The sequence below is a fragment of the Nycticebus coucang genome, chromosome 9, assembly GCF_027406575.1.
Source record: "Nycticebus coucang isolate mNycCou1 chromosome 9, mNycCou1.pri, whole genome shotgun sequence".
Taxonomy (NCBI): domain Eukaryota; kingdom Metazoa; phylum Chordata; class Mammalia; order Primates; family Lorisidae; genus Nycticebus; species Nycticebus coucang.
In genome coordinates this window covers 46,313,254-46,330,379 of record NC_069788.1, presented here as the reverse complement: position 1 = coordinate 46,330,379, position 17,126 = coordinate 46,313,254, and the positions used below count along the sequence as shown (strand labels likewise).

General features: G+C 42.3%; 1 pseudogene; it reads left to right on the top strand.

Annotated features, from left to right (window-relative positions):
* The first annotated feature begins 3,033 nt into the window (after nucleotides 1-3,033).
* LOC128594678 (phosphatidylinositol transfer protein beta isoform-like) lies at nucleotides 3,034-4,198 on the top strand (annotated as a pseudogene).
* The last annotated feature ends 12,928 nt before the right edge of the window (nucleotides 4,199-17,126 follow it).

The following is a 17,126-nucleotide window of genomic DNA, read 5'->3' as shown; positions in this document are numbered from 1 at the left end:
TAGGCCAGCGCCTGTGGCTCAAAGGAGAAGGGCGCTGGTCCCATATACCGGAGGTGGTGGATTCAAACCTGGCCCGGCCAAAAACTACAAATAAATAAATAAATAAATAAATAAATAAATAAATAAAAGAAAACAGAGATACAAAGCAAAAGTTGTGATTCAAAGATGGAGATTTAGGGCTCAGTGCCTGTAGCTCAAGGAGCTAGGATGCCAGCCACATATACCGGAACTGGCGGGTTCGAATCCAGCCCAGGCCTGCCAAACAATAATGACAACTACAATCAAGGAAAAAAGAAATTGCTGGGCATTGTGTGGGCGCCTATAGTCCCAGCTACTTGGGAGGCTGAGGCAAGAGAATTGCTTAAGCCCAGGAGTTTGAGGTTGCTGTGAGCTGTGCTGCCACCGCACTCTACTCAGGGTGACAGCTTGAGACTCTGTCTCAAAAAAAAGGGTGGGGGCAGCGCCTGTGGCTCAAGGAGTAGGGCACTGGCCCCATATACCAGGTGTGGCAGGTTCAGCCCAGACCCAGCCAAAACTGCAAAAAAAAAACAAAGATGGGGATTTGTTCAACTGAGTTGTGATGATTAAATAAGCTAATAAATGGGATAGTGCTGTGCTAAGTGAAAGTTTGTTACCAATCTCTTTTTTTTTTGTTATACCTTATTTTTTATTTCAAAATATTAAAGAAATACAGATGTTTTTGATATACAGCTGGAGTCAGGGTTATAAATGTGCCCATCACCTGAATAGTGTTCATTGTACCCATCAGGTGGGGTTTTGCCCCTGCCACCTGTCAATCTCTTTAGAAGAATACGATGTGTGTGGCTGTGTGGGTAAAGAGTTACGACTTCCCTTGGCCCAGGCACGTGACTCACGTCTGTAATCCTAGCAGTCTGGGAGGCCAAGGCAGGTGAATTGCCTGAGCTCGCGAGTTTGAGATTAGCCTGAGCAAGAGTGAGACCTCATCTCTAAAAAGTAGCTGGGCGCTGTGACAGGTGCCTGTTGTCCCAGTTACTTGGAAGGCTGAGGCAAGAGAATCACTTGAGCCCAGGAGTCTGAAGTTGCTGTGAGATAGGACACTATAGCACTCTACCAAGAGCAACAAAGTGAGACTCTGTCTCAAAAAAAAAGAGAGAGAGATGACTTCCCTACCTACCTATTCTCTCCTCTAGGACACCACGGCACTCTACCAAGGGCAACAAAGTGAGACTCTGTCTCCAAAAAAAAAAGAGAGAGAGAGAGAGATGTGACTTCCCTACCTACCTATCCTCTCCTCTGCCATATAAAGTTTCAATCCTCCTATTTATGCCTGATAATTTATACCTGATAATATTAACCACTATATGCCTCAATTTCTTCATCTATAAAATGTGTATAGTAAAAGTGCCTCCTACCTCATAGCATTGTTGTGAGAGTTAAATATGTTAATGCAAAGTGCATTAGAACAGTGCCTGGCTTAGAGTAATTATTTTATTTATTTTATTTTTTTTTTTTTTTAAACAGAATCTCTTTTTCTTGCCCCCAGTAGAGTCCTCTGGCGTCATAGCTCACAGCAACCTCAAACTCTTGGGTTCAAGCAATTCTCTTGCCTTAGCTTCCCGAGTAGCTGGGGCTACAGGCACCCACCACAAAGCACAGCTATTTTTAGAGAAGGAGGTCTTGCTCTTGCTGAGGCTGGTCTCCAACCGTAAGCTCAGGCAATCAACCTGTCTTGGACTCCCAGAGTGCTAGAATTATAGGTGTGAGCCACCAGGACTTACCCCTAATTTTTCTATTTTTGGTTGAGACGGGTCTTGCTCTTGCTCAGGCCAGTCTTGAACTAAGCTCAAGTGATCCTGCCGCCTCAGCCTCCCAGAGTGCCAGGATTACAGGTATGAACCCCCACATCTGGCCTACTAGATATTATTAAATATTACCATGGAATAAATGTTTGTACCCCCTCAAAATTTATAAGTTGATACCTACTGTGATATTAGGAGTCAGGTGCATTGGGAGGTGGGAGGTGCGTTGGGAGGTGATTAAGTCATGAGAGCTCCATCCTCTTCAATAGGATTAGTGCCCTTATAAAAGAGGACCAAGAGAGCTCATTTGCTACATCCGCCATGTGAGGATGCAACAAGAAGACACCATCTGTGAAGCAGAAGGTCAGCCCTTGGCTCGGTGCCCGTAGCACAGTGCTTATGGTGCCAGCAACATACACCAAGGCTGGCGGATTCAAACCCAGAACCACAATGATGACAACCTCAACGAAAAGCCAGGTGTTGTGGCGGGCGCCTGTAGTCCCAGCTACTTGGGAGGCTGAGGCAAGAGATTCTGTTAAGCCCAAGAGTTTGAGGTTGCTGTGAGCTATGACGCCACGGCCCTCTACCCAGGGCGACATAGTGAGACTCTGTCTCAAAAAATATATATATATATTTTAAAAATACATAACAACAAAAATAACAATACAGTAATTTTTAAATACAAATAAAAAATACATCATAACAATGATTTACATAGTATTTACGTTGAATTAGGCATCATAAGTAATCTAGACAAGATTTAAAGTATACAGAAGGGCTTGGTGCCCATAACACAGTGGTTATGGTGCCAGCCACATGCACCAAGGCAGGTTAGAGTCCAGCCCAGGACAGCTACATGACAATGACAACTGAAACAAGAAAATAGCCGGGCATTGTGGCAGGTGCCTGTAGTCCCAGCTACTTGGGAGGCTGAGGCAAGAGAATCGCTTGAGCCCAAGAGTTTGAGATTGCTGTGAGCTATAATGCCACAGTACTCTAACAAGGGCAAAATAGTGAAACTCTGTCTTAAATAAAGAAATACATAAATAAAATAAAGTATACAAAAGAATGTGTGTAAGTTACATGCAAACACTATGACATTTTATATAAATAACTTGAGCTTCTATGGATTTTGGTATCTGTGAGGTTCCCTGAAATCCATCCCCGGTGGATACTAAAGGATGACTGTACCGTAATCTAGTATTCATTGGCCATTTACTTATCAATACAGGTAACCAATATCATACCTCACATGTTCTATCTAGACCTACACGTGTGCAAATTTAACAGTAACAAGAGCTGTTTAATATTGGAAAATGCCGGGTGCGGCAGCGGCAGCGATAGCGGTAGTGGCAGCAGCCTTTCCCAGAAGGTGGTGTTGATTAAGGAATTGTGACCATGTGTTTCGCCGTGTTCTGTTCAGGAGTATCTGGTTGGGCAGCTTTACACTGTTGCAGAAGCTAGTAAGAATGAGACGGGTGGTGGAGAAGGAATTGAAGTATTAAAGAATGAACCTTATGAGAAGGACGGAGAAAAGGGACAGCACACACACAAATTTATCACCTAAAGAGCAAAGTTCCTGCATTCGTGAGGATGACTGCTCCTGAGGGCTCCTTGGTGTTTCATGAGAACACCTGGAATGCATACACCTACTGTAGAACAATTGTAACGAACCAATGAATATATGAAAGATGATTTCTTTGGGTCAGTGCCTGTGGCTTAGTGGGTAGGGCGCCAGCCCCATATACTGAGAGTGGTGGGTTCGAACCCAGCCTCAGCCAGCTAAAACAGCAGTGACAACTGCAACAAAAAATAGCCGGGTGTTGTGGTGGGTGCCTGTAGTCTCAGCTACTGGGGAGGCTGAGGAAAGAGAATCGCCTAAGCTCAAGAGTTGGAGGTTGCTGTGAGCTGCGACACCATGGCACTCTACGCAGGGTGACATAGTGAGACTCTGTCTCAAAAAAACAGAAAAAAGGAAAGAAAGAAAGGTGATTTCTTCATTAAAATTTAGACATGGCACAAACCAGACTTGGAAACATTAGAAAATGTACATGGTTTAGATCCAAACATATGGAAAACTATTGAAATTGTACACATAGATATTGCAAATTATTGAACCAGCAAACAAAGCTGTTGGAGACCCAGCATTATTCCAGTCAAGACTAAGAGCAGCCCTTTGGGACCCCTGGTGACCATCAAATTCTAGTGGTGGGGAACTGCAGAGCAAAGTAGAAAACTTCATTCAGAAGCAGGAAAAAAGGATATTTACAAACTTTCATCACCAGCTTTTTTGTTGGATTGACAAGTAGTTCGATCTGGCAATGGAAGACAGTAGGAGAATGGAAGATGAGACTCAGAAAGAATTAGAAACAATGAGTAAGAAGGGTTCTATTTGAGGCATGTCTGCTGATGTGTAGATGAGCCCCTTTGGGGTCAGAGACAATATCAAGCTGTTTAGTAATCAAGGTCAAGTGAGAGGAACAAGTGCAGCCAGTGATAAGTAAAGAAGAATCTGACCAGTATCTCACAGTGTTGAAGTTTCCCAGACAATTGCTTATGATGCCATATACACATGCATAGGTTCCCAACCATGTGTGTATCTATCTGTGTGTGTATGTCTGTAGCTGTATGTAAAACGCATGTAGAGCTACAGAACCAGATACACATACTTGTGTATATTGTACACACAAACATTCTGAAGGGATTAGTACGATTTCTCCAAAGTACTGTACCTATCTTCAGCAAGAATGCAAAAAAAATTTTTCAATATATATACCTGGAACAGATTTTAATAAGTAATACCAGATTTTAAGAGTAATACCATTAATGGACAAATTTGACTGCATTAATGCTAGCTGGTATGTTTCATAAGTGTCAAGCTGTAAACCAATACATACACCTACTGTTCTTATTATTTTTCTGTTCTTTTCAATCAGTCTCTTATAAATTTTTATTTTAGTCCCATAAGCAGCAGACTCCCATAAAAAAATCCTTCAAAAAAAAAATTTTTTTTTTTTTGCAGTTTTTGGCCAGGGCCTGGTTTGAACCTGCCACTTCCGTATATGGGGCTGGTGCCCTACTCTTTGAGCCACAGGCACCACCCTTTTTTTTTTTTTTTTTTTTTTTTGGTTAATTCCTTCAAATTTTGTTGGTATTCCTGGGCAGCTCCTGTGGCTCAGTGGGTAGGGTGCCGGCTCCATATAACGAGGGTGGCAGGTTCAAACCTGGCCCTGGACAAACTGCAACAAAAAAATAGCCAGGCATTGTGGCAGGCGCCTGTAGTCCCAGCTACTCAGGAGGCTGGGGTAAGAGAATCGCCTAAGCCCAGGAGTTGGAGGTTGCTATGAGCTGTGATGCCATGGCACTCTACCAAGGGTGATAAAGTGAGACTCTTCCAACGAATTTGGTATATAAGCTCAATATATGCATAACTATTTATTTCTGGACGGTTATTATCTTGTAGCCAAATTTGACAATGTCTATTAAGTAAGGACTAGAGTTACAGGCCAGTTTTTACTCATTTGCTCTGAAGGAGAAATCCTTTTTAAAAAATCTCTGATTTTTATTGGATTTTTGTATTTTAAATGTCAAATATTTTTCTGTGTCAAACTCAACAAAAATGGAGATGTCAGCTTGTGATTTATAATAAACATTAGACGATTTTCAGGTTCCTGTTAGACAAACAAATTGATGAAGAAATTAGTCTTTATTATATAGGTTCTGTAGAAAAAATTCAAAGTATGGAACTTCCTTGGAAGTCTCATTTTGGAAATGACTTTTCTGGATTAGGAGCTTGGAAACTATGCAAATGGTCTGGGTTCCTTACAGCTCACACAACAAATTGTAGATAGTGACGATGTTTTGCTCTTTTCCTGTTGAAAGACACTTCAAGCGGGAGATGCTGCCTTTGAGATAGAAGTTTAAGACACAGTGTGAGTCTTGCCTGCACACAATTAGGAGGCTCCGCCAAGGGCCCAGGCAGCCCTCAGACTCTGGAACGTGCTCCCAAGTAGAACGTCATCAGCACGCATCTGAATGGGTATCATGAGGGTGCTGGTTAAAAGCCGCTGCCACGCTTTTTTTTTTAAAGAAAGGAACAATAGCTAGGTAATATTTCTATAAGCTTTCTCTGAGTTCTAGTTTTTATCCTGTCAGTCCTGGAAGCTTGAAAGGAATAATATTCTTGAAGCCTTCAGGTCACAAACTGTCTTTTTGAACTTCCTGTTCCTCCTAAAACACCCCAATGGCTGCAGTCAAATCACATTCATGATCTGATTCGCTGACCACCCTGCCCTCCCTACCTCTGGTTTTCCCACATGTCCTGTGTCCCCACTGGAGTGACTGCAGTGAATCAGACATGGAAGGATGATAGGATCACTGCTGTGTTGCCAGACTCTGTTATCCTCAGCAGCAAACCCCACACTTCATTTATCTTTTGTGTACTCAGGATAAAGACTGATGTTTACTCTCTGGGCACTATTGTAATATAGGTTTTGTCAGAGCATAATCATTGTCTGCAAAGTGTTTGCTGCGAGGGAGATTATTCCTAATTTTGTGAAATAAAGAGTCTAGCTCTCTCTTTCTAATGAACTTAACTTTTGGCATCTGTAGTATCATTGGGAGCTTGGGCACACATGGAAATGAGAGCCCTGCACATGGATTTTAATGTTTTTCTAACAATTGGAGGTTTGAGGGAATGTGTGGTGAATGTAAAATACCTCATCTACTTGGCAGTCTCTTGTGTAAATTACAGCAAAACAAAGTAAATGAAATTTAAACAAAAAAAATAAATTTAATCACAAAATGAAAAAATATATATTGCAAAATGTTCTTCATTTCTTGCAACTGCTGTGAATAGAGCACGCCAGGGATCAACACCTCTAGAACACAAAGAGAAGCAAGAAAAGGAGATGCTCAGCACTATGGGGAAACGATACTTTGCCATGCTATTTGAGAAGTAATATTTGACAAGTTAATTAAACTGTATTTTCTTTTACCTAAGTGGCTCCACTGCTTAAATCCTCCCTATACTCCAAAGCAATGTGTGCCTCAGAATCCAGCAGAAACTTACATAGAATTCATTTGTAGCCATCTTTTGTTTTCAGGATATAAAGCAAAAGATTGCAAAGCATTTCCCTACATCCTGAATGAATTAATTGCAAAAGAAGATGTTTAGGGTTTGGGGTTGTGCTGTGCCAGCCCTGGGGGCAGACCCCAAATGACAGAAGTATACAGGTGTCATTTAATAAATGTGGTGTGTGATATGATGCTTGTGATAGGTGGTGAATCCCCCTAAAGTACATGAGCCAGGCCAGGGTCCCTGTAGTCGAGATCTGAGGATGATATTGCTTATAGGGGAGGACCATAATTTTTGTTTCGAATATGCCAAGTTGGTAGTACCTTTGCGACATCCAAGTAGGGATCCCGGGTAGGCAGTCAGATATACAAGTCTGGAGATCAGAGGGAAGACGTAAATTTGACAGTAATTAATAATAGAATTGAAGCCAACAGGCAGGCAATTCCCTAGAGGGAAGGTACAGCATGAGAAAACGACGGTTCAGGACTCACTACTGTTGATGAACTACTCCAATATGGCCAGTTAATTTTAGGTAAAGAGCAGAGTGACCCAGCAGAGGAAAGAAAGAGCAGCTGGAGGGACAGGAGGAAACAGGAAGAGGCCAAGTCCTAGAGACCAAAGAAATACAGTGTATTAAGAAAGAACTGGGGGTAGCACCTGTGGCTCAACGGAGTAGGGCGCTGGCCCCATATGCTGGAGGTGGCGGGTTCAAAGCCAACCCTGGCCAAAAACTGCAAAAAAAAAAAGAAAGAAAGAACTGGTCAGCTGGGTGCTCGTAGCTCAGTGGTTAGAGCGCCAGCCACATACACCAAGGCAGGCAGGTTTGATCCCAGCCTGGTCCTGCTAAACAACAATGACAACTATAACAACAACAACAACAAATAGCCAGGCATTGTGGCAGGCGCCTGTAGTCCCAGCTACTTGGGAGGAGGAGGCAAGAGAATCACCTAAGCCGAAGAGTTTAAGGTTGCTGTGAGCTGTGACACCACGGCACTCTCCCGAGGGCAACAAAGTGAGACTCTGTGAAAGGAAAGGAAAGGGGAAGGAGGAATGAAAGAAAGAACTGGCCGACAACCTTGAACACTAACTAGTAGCAGTTCAAGTAAGAGGAAAACTAAAAAACGGATTTAGATGACGTGAAGTTCACTACAATAAAATTTGCGTAGCATAGTAGAGAAAGAACACCAGGCTGAAAGGATTAAGCACTGAGTAGAAGTGAGGGAATAGAGAGAGAATATTGCCCAACATTTTTTTTTTTTTGAGACGGAATCTCATGCTAATGCCCCAGGCTAAAGTGCTGTGGGATCATTCCAGATAACAGCCACCTTAAACTCCTGGGTTCAAGCAATTCTCCTGCCTCAGCCTTCTGAGGTGTCCATCATAATGCTCAGCTAACTTTTCTATTTGTAGTAGAAATGGGGTCTTGCTCTTGCTCAGACTCGTCTCAAACTCCTGAGTTCAAGCAATCCTCTTGCCTCAGCCTCCAGAGTAGCTAGGACTACAGGTGCCCACCACAACATTCAGCTACGTTTTTTCTATTTTTAATAGAGATAGGGTCTCTCTCTTGCTCAGGCTGGTCTCAAACTCCTGAACTCAGGCGATACCTGCCTCGGCCTCCCAGAGTGCTATCATTGCAGGCATGAGCCACCTGCATCCAGCCTGCCCAAATTTTTATTATGAAAATGTTTAAACGTACAGAAAAATTGAAAATACTATGCAACGTCATTTATATGGCTACCACTTTACTTAGATTTAACAATTGTTATTTATATAATATGTATATCGAAGGCTATCTGGAAAGTATACAGTATCGAAGGCTATCTGGAAAGTATACAGCCGTTGTTAATACTATTTTTCTTTCTTTCTTTTTCAAGATAGAGTCTTACTCAGTCACCCTGGGATAGAGGTGCCTGAGGCGTCATAGCTCACAGCAATCTCAAACTCTTGGGCTCAAGCAATCCTCTGGCCTTAGCCTCCTGAGTAACAACAACCAGCTAGTTTTTCTATTTTCAGTAGAGACGGGGTCTCACTTTGCTCAGGCTGGTCTCAAACTCCTCAGCTCAGGCTATCCACCTGCCTCAGCCTCCCAGAGTGCTAGGATTATAGGCATGAGCCACTGCACCCTCCCTACTTATATTTCATATTACTTGGCTGGAGACTTTCCAGACAGCCATTGTATACAAATATGTATATATTTATACAACTATATACTTATATATAGTTCTTGAACCATGTGAAAGTATAGGAAAACGTGTGTTCCACACCTAAGTATTTCAGTGTACATCTCCCCAAAATAAGGTCTTTCTCCTACATAACCACAATACTATGATCACAGCTTTCTTAGCTTAGACTGAATAACAGTTGGTCCCTAACACCATCTGATAGGTAGAATATGCTCAAATATTCCCCAGTTTACCCCCAAGTGTCTTATATATATACATATTTTTTTAAACCAGGAACCAGCCAAGTTCCTGGTGAGTGAGAAAGTGAGTCTGGCAGTGAAGCTATTGAGAGAATTAAGAGATATATGTAGTAGTCAGAAAAAACACATGAGGTAGACAAGGGATTTGTTTTTGTTATAGTTTTACTTTGAAAGGGAGAGGTTTAAGATCCAAGAGAAATAAAAGAGCTGATGAAGGAAATGGGATGCAGAGAGAATGGCCATGAACAGGACAGCAGTTCCTCTACTCCAGTGGTTTTCAAAATAGGGTCCTCAGATCAGCAGCATCAGCATCACCTAGAAACCAGTTGGAAATGAAAATTCTTGCTTCCAATCTTGATCTACTGACTCTCCCACACACCCTTGTTGGAGAACCATTGCTCACTTCTCACATGAAGGACCGAGACAGGATGGACACAGATGCAAGGAGGGGTGTGGATTTGGTAACAGATGGTTGAGGGAGTTCCTCTCTGATGGATTCAGTTTTCTCTGTGACATAAGAACATGATCATCACCTGAGAGTGATATGACAGCCTCAGATGTTTAAGGATTAGAGAGGTTTAAAGTAGCCATTGACCAGAGTGATGTGGTTGGGTGACAAAGCTGGGAGCTCCTAGGGCTGATGACCATGAATGAGAACTAGTAGCCATTTCTTGGCCATGTGAGTTCCACCAACAGTTCTTAGCTTTCAGAGTAAAGTTCTGAAGAAAACAAATAGGTTCACCAAAGGTTGTGGTTTCACCAGTTAGGTATAAAAGATGAAAATAGAGAGAGGCAAGCAAGCTGGGGATATTGTTCAGAGAGTTGTTAAAATGACAGGTCATGGGCAGTGCCTGTGGCTCAAGGAATAGGACACCAGCCCCATATGCCAAGGGTGGTGGGTACAAGCCCAGCCCTGGCCAAAAAAAAAAACCTGCAACAACAACAGCAAAAAATGATAGGTCATGGAGTCCATCTGGATAGAGACGGGCTGATAAGCTGGGAGAAGGAAAGCATCATTGATCTAGAGGTCCTAGGAGTCTGAAAAATGGTTGTGAGAGAGGTAGATAAACTGATGGATGGAAGGTTAGGAGGTGGGCTAAGGGCAAGCTGCTGAGTGACTCCATGAGAAGGTCCAGGGTACGAAATGAGAACATAAAGCTGAGGTGAATCGGAGAAAGTGATTGGGGATAAATGGCCAGGTTGTTAAGAGGCCAGATGGGGAAAGGGTCCTGCATATTGGACAATGAAGTGTCCCAGTGGGAGGACTCAATGGAAGACTTAGACGGCCACCTGAGTGAAGTATGCTCAGCCAGCATTCCCCTAAGTGAAATAAAGAGGTCTGGTGGGTGGCTGATGGTAGCAGTGAGAAAGGAAGATGGCAGTTGAATCCAATGGCTGAGTCTGGGAGGCAGAGAGTTATTTTAAACTAGAATTGGGGGGTGGGGGAAGAGCTTCTGGAGATAGCAATTTGAAGCAAGGAAGATACCTCATCTATAAGAAAATAAACAGCTCTCAGGGAGAGTTACATTGCAGTTAAAGCAGCAAGTTGAAGGAATGCCCCAAGAAAGTTAAGGGTATGGGGGTTGCAGTTTATTAGAGGGCATGAGGCAGGTTAGGGAGGGGGCAAGTGGAGGGCTTGGTCAGACCCAGAAAGAACAGGGTCTTGGAGACAACAGTGCAATACCGTAGGTGGGCCAGGGAGTTTACATTTTCACTATTAAATGGTAAAGGCTTGGCACCCGTAGCACAGTGGTATGGCATCAGCCACATGCACTGAGGCTGGCAGGTTCAAACCCAGCCTGGACCAGCTTAACAACAATGATAATGTAATAACAACAACAACAAAAATAGCCGGGCATTATGGTGGGCGCCTGTAGTCCTAGCTACTCAGGAGGCGGAAGCAAGAGAATTGCTTAAGCCCAAGAGTTTGAGGTTACTGTGAGCTGTGATGCCATGGTACTCTACCAAGGGCGATATAGTGAGACTCTTGTCTCAAAAAAATAAAATAAGGTGGCGCCTGTGGCTCAGTGAGTAGGGTGCCGGCCCCACATACCGAGAGTGGCAGGTTCAAACCCGGCCCCAGTCAAATTGCAACAAAAAAATACCCAGGCGTTGTGGTGGGTGCCTGTAGTCCCAGCTACTCAGGAGGCTGAGGCAAGAGAATTGCCTAAGCTGAGGAGTTGAAGGTTGCTGTGAGCTGTGTGGTGCCACAGCACTCTACCAAGGGTGATGAAGTGAGACTCTGTCTCTACAAAATAAATAAATAAATAAATAAATAAAATAAAACATAATATAAAAGCAGGAATGGGAGGTAGGCTGGGTTACACCCCATTAGTTTCTTTCTTTCCTTTTTAATTGAAACAAATGACAATTTTTATGTCCAAGCACAAGGATAATAAAATATATTTTCCATGCAAAATATTATATACATTAACTAACATACAGTGGTAACAATGCAGTATAGGTTTCCTGGGAAGCAGACTCTGTGATAGAAATACACAAGTCGAGAGACATAGACACTTGGAATCGAATTGAAAACCAAGAAATGAAACTAACATCTTACAACCACCTAATCTTCAATAAACCAAACAAGAACATACCTTGGGGGAAAGACTCCCTATTCAATAAATGGTATTGGGAGAACTGGATGTCTACATGCAAAAGACTGAAACTGGACCCACACCTTTCCCCACTCACAAAAATTGACTCAAGATGGATAAAGGACTTAAATTTAAGGCATGAAACAATAAAAATCCTCAAAGAAAGCATAGGAAAAACACTGGAAGATATTGGCCTGGGGAAAGACTTCATGAAGAAGACTGCCATGGCAATTGCAACAACAACAACAACAGAAAAGCTTCTGTACAGCTAAGGAGACAATAACCAAAGCAAAGAGACAATCTACACAATGGGAAAGGATATTTGCATATTTTCAATCAGACAAAAGCTTGATAACTAGGATCTATAGAGAACTCAAATTAATCCACATGAAAAAAGCCAACAATCCCATATACCAATGGGCAAGAGACATGAATAGAACTTTCTCTAAAGATGACAGACGAATGGCTAACAAACACATGAAAAAATGTTCATCATCTCTATATATTAGAGAAATGCAAATCAAAACAACCCTGAGATATCATCTAACCCCAGTGAGAATGGCCCACATCACAAAATCTCAAAACTGCAGATGCTGGCGTGGATGTGGAGAGAAGGGAACACTTTTACACTGCTGGTGGGACTGCAAACTAGTACAATCTTTCTGGAAGGAAGTATGGAGAAACCTCAAAGCACTCAAGCTAGACCTCCCATTTGATCCTGCAATCCCATTACTGGGCATCTACCCAGAAGGAAAAAAATCCTTTTATCATAAGGACACTTGTACTAGACTGTTTATTGCAGCTCAATGTACAATCGCCAAAATGTGGAAACAGCCTAAATGCCCACCAACCCAGGAATGGATTAACAAGCTGTGGTATATGTATACCATGGAATACTGTTCAGCCATTAAAAAAAATGGAGACTTTACATCCTTCGTATTAACCTGGATGGAAGTGGAAGACATTATTCTTAGTAAAGCATCACAAGAATGGAGAAGCAGGAATCCTATGTACTCAGTTTTGATATGAGGACAATTAATGACAATTAAGGTTATGGGGGGGGGAGGAAAAGCAGAAAGAGGGATGGAGGGAGGGGGGTGGGGCCTTGGTGTGTGTCACACTTTATGGGGGCAAGACATGATTGCAAGAGGGACTTTACCTAACAATTGCAATCAGTGTAACCTGGCTTATTGTACCCTCAATGAATCCCCAACAATAAAAAAAAAAAAAAAGAAAGAAATACACAAGCCGGAAGTGTATTTTTTGGGCAGTGCTGTCTAGATGAGGACTAGTGAGAGTGGAAGAATGAAGCAGGACAGAGCAAGAAGCTGAACTCTATCCAAGTCCCAACCAATGTCTCATTTGATCCCTTGAGGAACCTCTGAAGTTGGGAAAGCCCCTCAAAGATGTCTGAATTGAGGCAATGGTCAGTCTTTGGATATCTGCCACCCCCAAAACACGAACCTTGAATGAGATGACTGTCTGTAGCTGGGGGCAATTTCCAGAGAAGAACTCAGCAGACAGCAGCCAATTACCAATAGTCCCAGTAGCTGGGGGAAGGAGTGCTTCAGTCTCAAAAGAGTTGGGGGATTTGCGAGAATCTGGGAAGCACATCATAGCCTCGACTACGGATGATCAAAAAGAACAATACGTATTTCATAATTTACAGCAAAGTTCTGCCTCAATCCCAGATACAATTGAACGTGAAATTATGAAAAGGTAAAATTCTAGCAAGAAAACAAACCACATGAAATGCCAGCTACTGGAATTATGGAAACTTTTGATGGTAAGAGAGAAAAAACAACCACCCAAAAGGCCTCTAAATAGTGAGGAGAATTATTTTCAGGAATACTCATTTTTTTTCAAAAGTCTCAAAAAAAGACAACTAATATTTATAAATAAAATAGAAGATAATTTTAAAAATCATGACAAATCTTATAGACAATAGAAAAAGATTCTATTCAAATTCTATTCAAATTCATTCTACTACATCTGGATATACCTGATATTAAAATTGGAAAAATTTATTACTATAAAGGGAAATTACCAACATTTTTCACTTATAAATGAGGATCCAATATCCTAAACAACATATTAACATGTTGAATTAAAAGTTATTGTTCAAATAATGTACTTTGATCAAAATTAAATCCAACTTATGTGAGAATTAATCAGTATTTTCTTTTCCTTCCCCCCTTCTCTTTCTCTCTCTGCTCTCCCCTTCCCCTACCCCCTACCATGTCATTAATTGTCGTTAATTGTCCTCATATCAAAGTTGAATACATAGGATTCATGCTTCTCCATTCCTGTGATGCTTCACTAAGAATAATGGTTTCCACCTCCATCCAGGTTAATACAAATGCTGCAAAATCTCCATTTTTTAATGGCTGAATAGTATTCCTTGGTATACATATACCACAGCTTGCCAGTCCATTCCTGGGTTGAGGGGCATTTAGGCTGTTTCTACATTTTGGCGATTGTAAATTGAGCTGTGAGAAATAGTCTAGTACAAGTGTCTTTATAATAAAATGGTTTTTTTCCTTCTGGATACAGACCCAGTAATGGGATTGCAGGATCAAATGGGAGGTCTAGGTTGAGTTCTTTTTTTTTTTTTTTTTGTAGAGACAGAGTCTCACTGTACCGCCCTCAGGTAGAGTGCCATGATGTCACACAGCTCACAGCAACCTCTAACTCTTGGGCTTACGCGATTCTCTTGCCTCAGCCTCCCGAGCAGCTGGGACTACAGGCGCCCGCCACAACGCCCGGTAGGTTGAGTTCTTTACCCCGTTAGTTTCGTAAAAAGTGATAGTTAAGTATGTGATCTCTAAAACAGACCTAGCCAGATCCAAATCTCAGCCTTGTCATGCACCAGCTTTCCATAAATAATGTTGGGCAAAATCTCTGGACCTCAATTTCCTCTTCTTTAAAATGGAGATGACAAAAAAAATGTGTATATATATATATATATATACCCTTTTTTAATGGGTACACCCACTAAAAATATACCATTACAGTAGTATATTCACCCACTGTAATGTCTGGAGGCAAAACAGATATATATGTAAAAGTATACATATATATGTATATATATATATCTGTTTTGCCTCCAGACATTACAGTGGGTGAATTTGTACTGCTTGTATCCAAATTTTTACATTTTCCTAAGAAATCCTCAGAAGACATTAAGATCAAGCTTTTCAAGGATAATCCAAGAAATCTTGAAGGACATGGGCTTGGCTATTATTTGAAACGGGAATATGCAGATCTTGCATTAAAGCTTTTAGATGAAAATGAAATATAGGCTACAAATTGCATGTCAAGGTAACAAAGTTTCAGCCAAAGGGGCAATATGATATCTAAAAAAAAGAAGTGCAAAGATAACAAGCTGTGTCTGCAACAAAAGCAATAGGACTGCAACAGCCAGGCATTGTGGTGGGCACCTGTAGTCCCAGCTACTTGGGAAGCTGAGGCAAGAGAATCACTTGACCCCAAGAGTTTGAGGTTGCTGTGAGCTGTGACACCATGGCACTCTACCAAGGGTGACATAGTGAGACTCTGTCTCAAAAAAAAAAAAAAAAAAAGCAGTAGGATTGGAGACCTTGGAGGGGAGCTGGGCCATCTGGAAAGCACAAGTGAGTCGTCATCACCTAATATATGTTTCATCTTATGGGCTTTAAGAATGATCCATTGGTGCTGAATGAACTCAGAAAAGACCTTTGAGTAGAGTGCTCCAAGTTGGGACAAAATAGGAAGCTCCTTCTCTTTGACAAGCTGGCAGATGGTGTGGATTCTGCATCCTTGAAGAATACAGAGGAAGCTGATTATTCAAATCCTCCATGGAACGTGGTTCCGTGGCCCAGGCATGTGTGGGAGACCTCAGCCAAAAGGGAATGAAGTCTGAGAGGATGGGAGGCTCTCCTCAGTACTCCTGAGGCCAGCAGAGCCTTTCAGTCTCAATCCTATCTATGCTTCAGAAAGAGCTAGATGGCTGGGCATAGTGGCTCACACCTGTAATCCTGGCACTCTGGAAGGCAGATGCGGGTGGATCGCTTGAGCTCAGGAGTTCCAGACTAGCCTGAGCAAGAGTGAGACCCCATCTCTACTAAAAACAGAAAAACTGAGGCAAGAGGATTGCTCAAGAGGATGCCACGGCCTTCTACCCAAGGGCCACAGAGTGAGATTTTTTCTCAAAAAAAAAAAAAAAACAAAACACAAAGAAAGAAAGAACCAGGCATTAGCTGCCCTTTCACCCTCAATCAGCTAAAACCTGGTCTCTTACCACCACCCTACATTCTGACCACTCTTCCCAAGTCACAGACACTTTTCAGATGCCAAACCCAGAAAGACATCAATGAATTCATTTGCATTAACTCAGGCAAAGAAATCGGAAGGACAAACTAACAACCCACATTTTTGCAGTTGGGAATGTGGGGCCTACAGACCCTTGGAATCACTGCCATAGATAATCACTAGTTCACCCTCTTTCAGTTATCCAACCACAGTTTTAGTCTAAGTGCTGCTGGGAAGAGATATTGCGAGTATAATTAAAATCACAAAGTGCTTTGAGGTAATCAAAAGGGAAACTATGCATGATAGGACTGACTCAATCACATCCAAGGCCTTTAATAGTGGCTGGAAAGTAAACAATGCATTCCTACGCTTGGGGATCTTCTTACTCACCTCAGTTCTAATAGTCTGGTGTCAGCTCTCTGCAGGCCCTGGATAAGGCCCTGTGGTTGCAGAGATAAGAAGCACAGGACACTCAGGAATAAAAATGGAGACAGTGATGCAAGTAAAACTACCAAAAGTTTTCAGAAAGTAGAGAATGAAAAGGAAACTTACCTAGACCTGGCAGCTCATGCCTGTAATCCCAGCACTTTGAGAGACTGAGGCAGGAGGATCACTTGAGCCCAGGAGTTTGAGGTTGCTGTGAGCTATGATCTCGCCATTGTACTCTAACGTAGGTGCCAGAACAAGACCCTGTCTCTAAAAAAAGAAAAAGAAGGCCAGGTGTGGTAGCTCGCCCATCTAATCCTAGCACTCTGGAAGGCCGAGGCAGGTGGATCTCTTGGCTCAGGAGAATTCAAAACCAGCCTGAGCAAGAGCAAGACCCCATCTCTAAACATAGCTAGGTGTTGTGGCAGGCGCCTGTAGTCCCAGCTACCTGGGAGGCTGAGGAAAGAGAATCGCTTGAACCCACAAGTTTGAGGTTGCTGTGAGCTATGACTCCACAGCAATCTACCCAG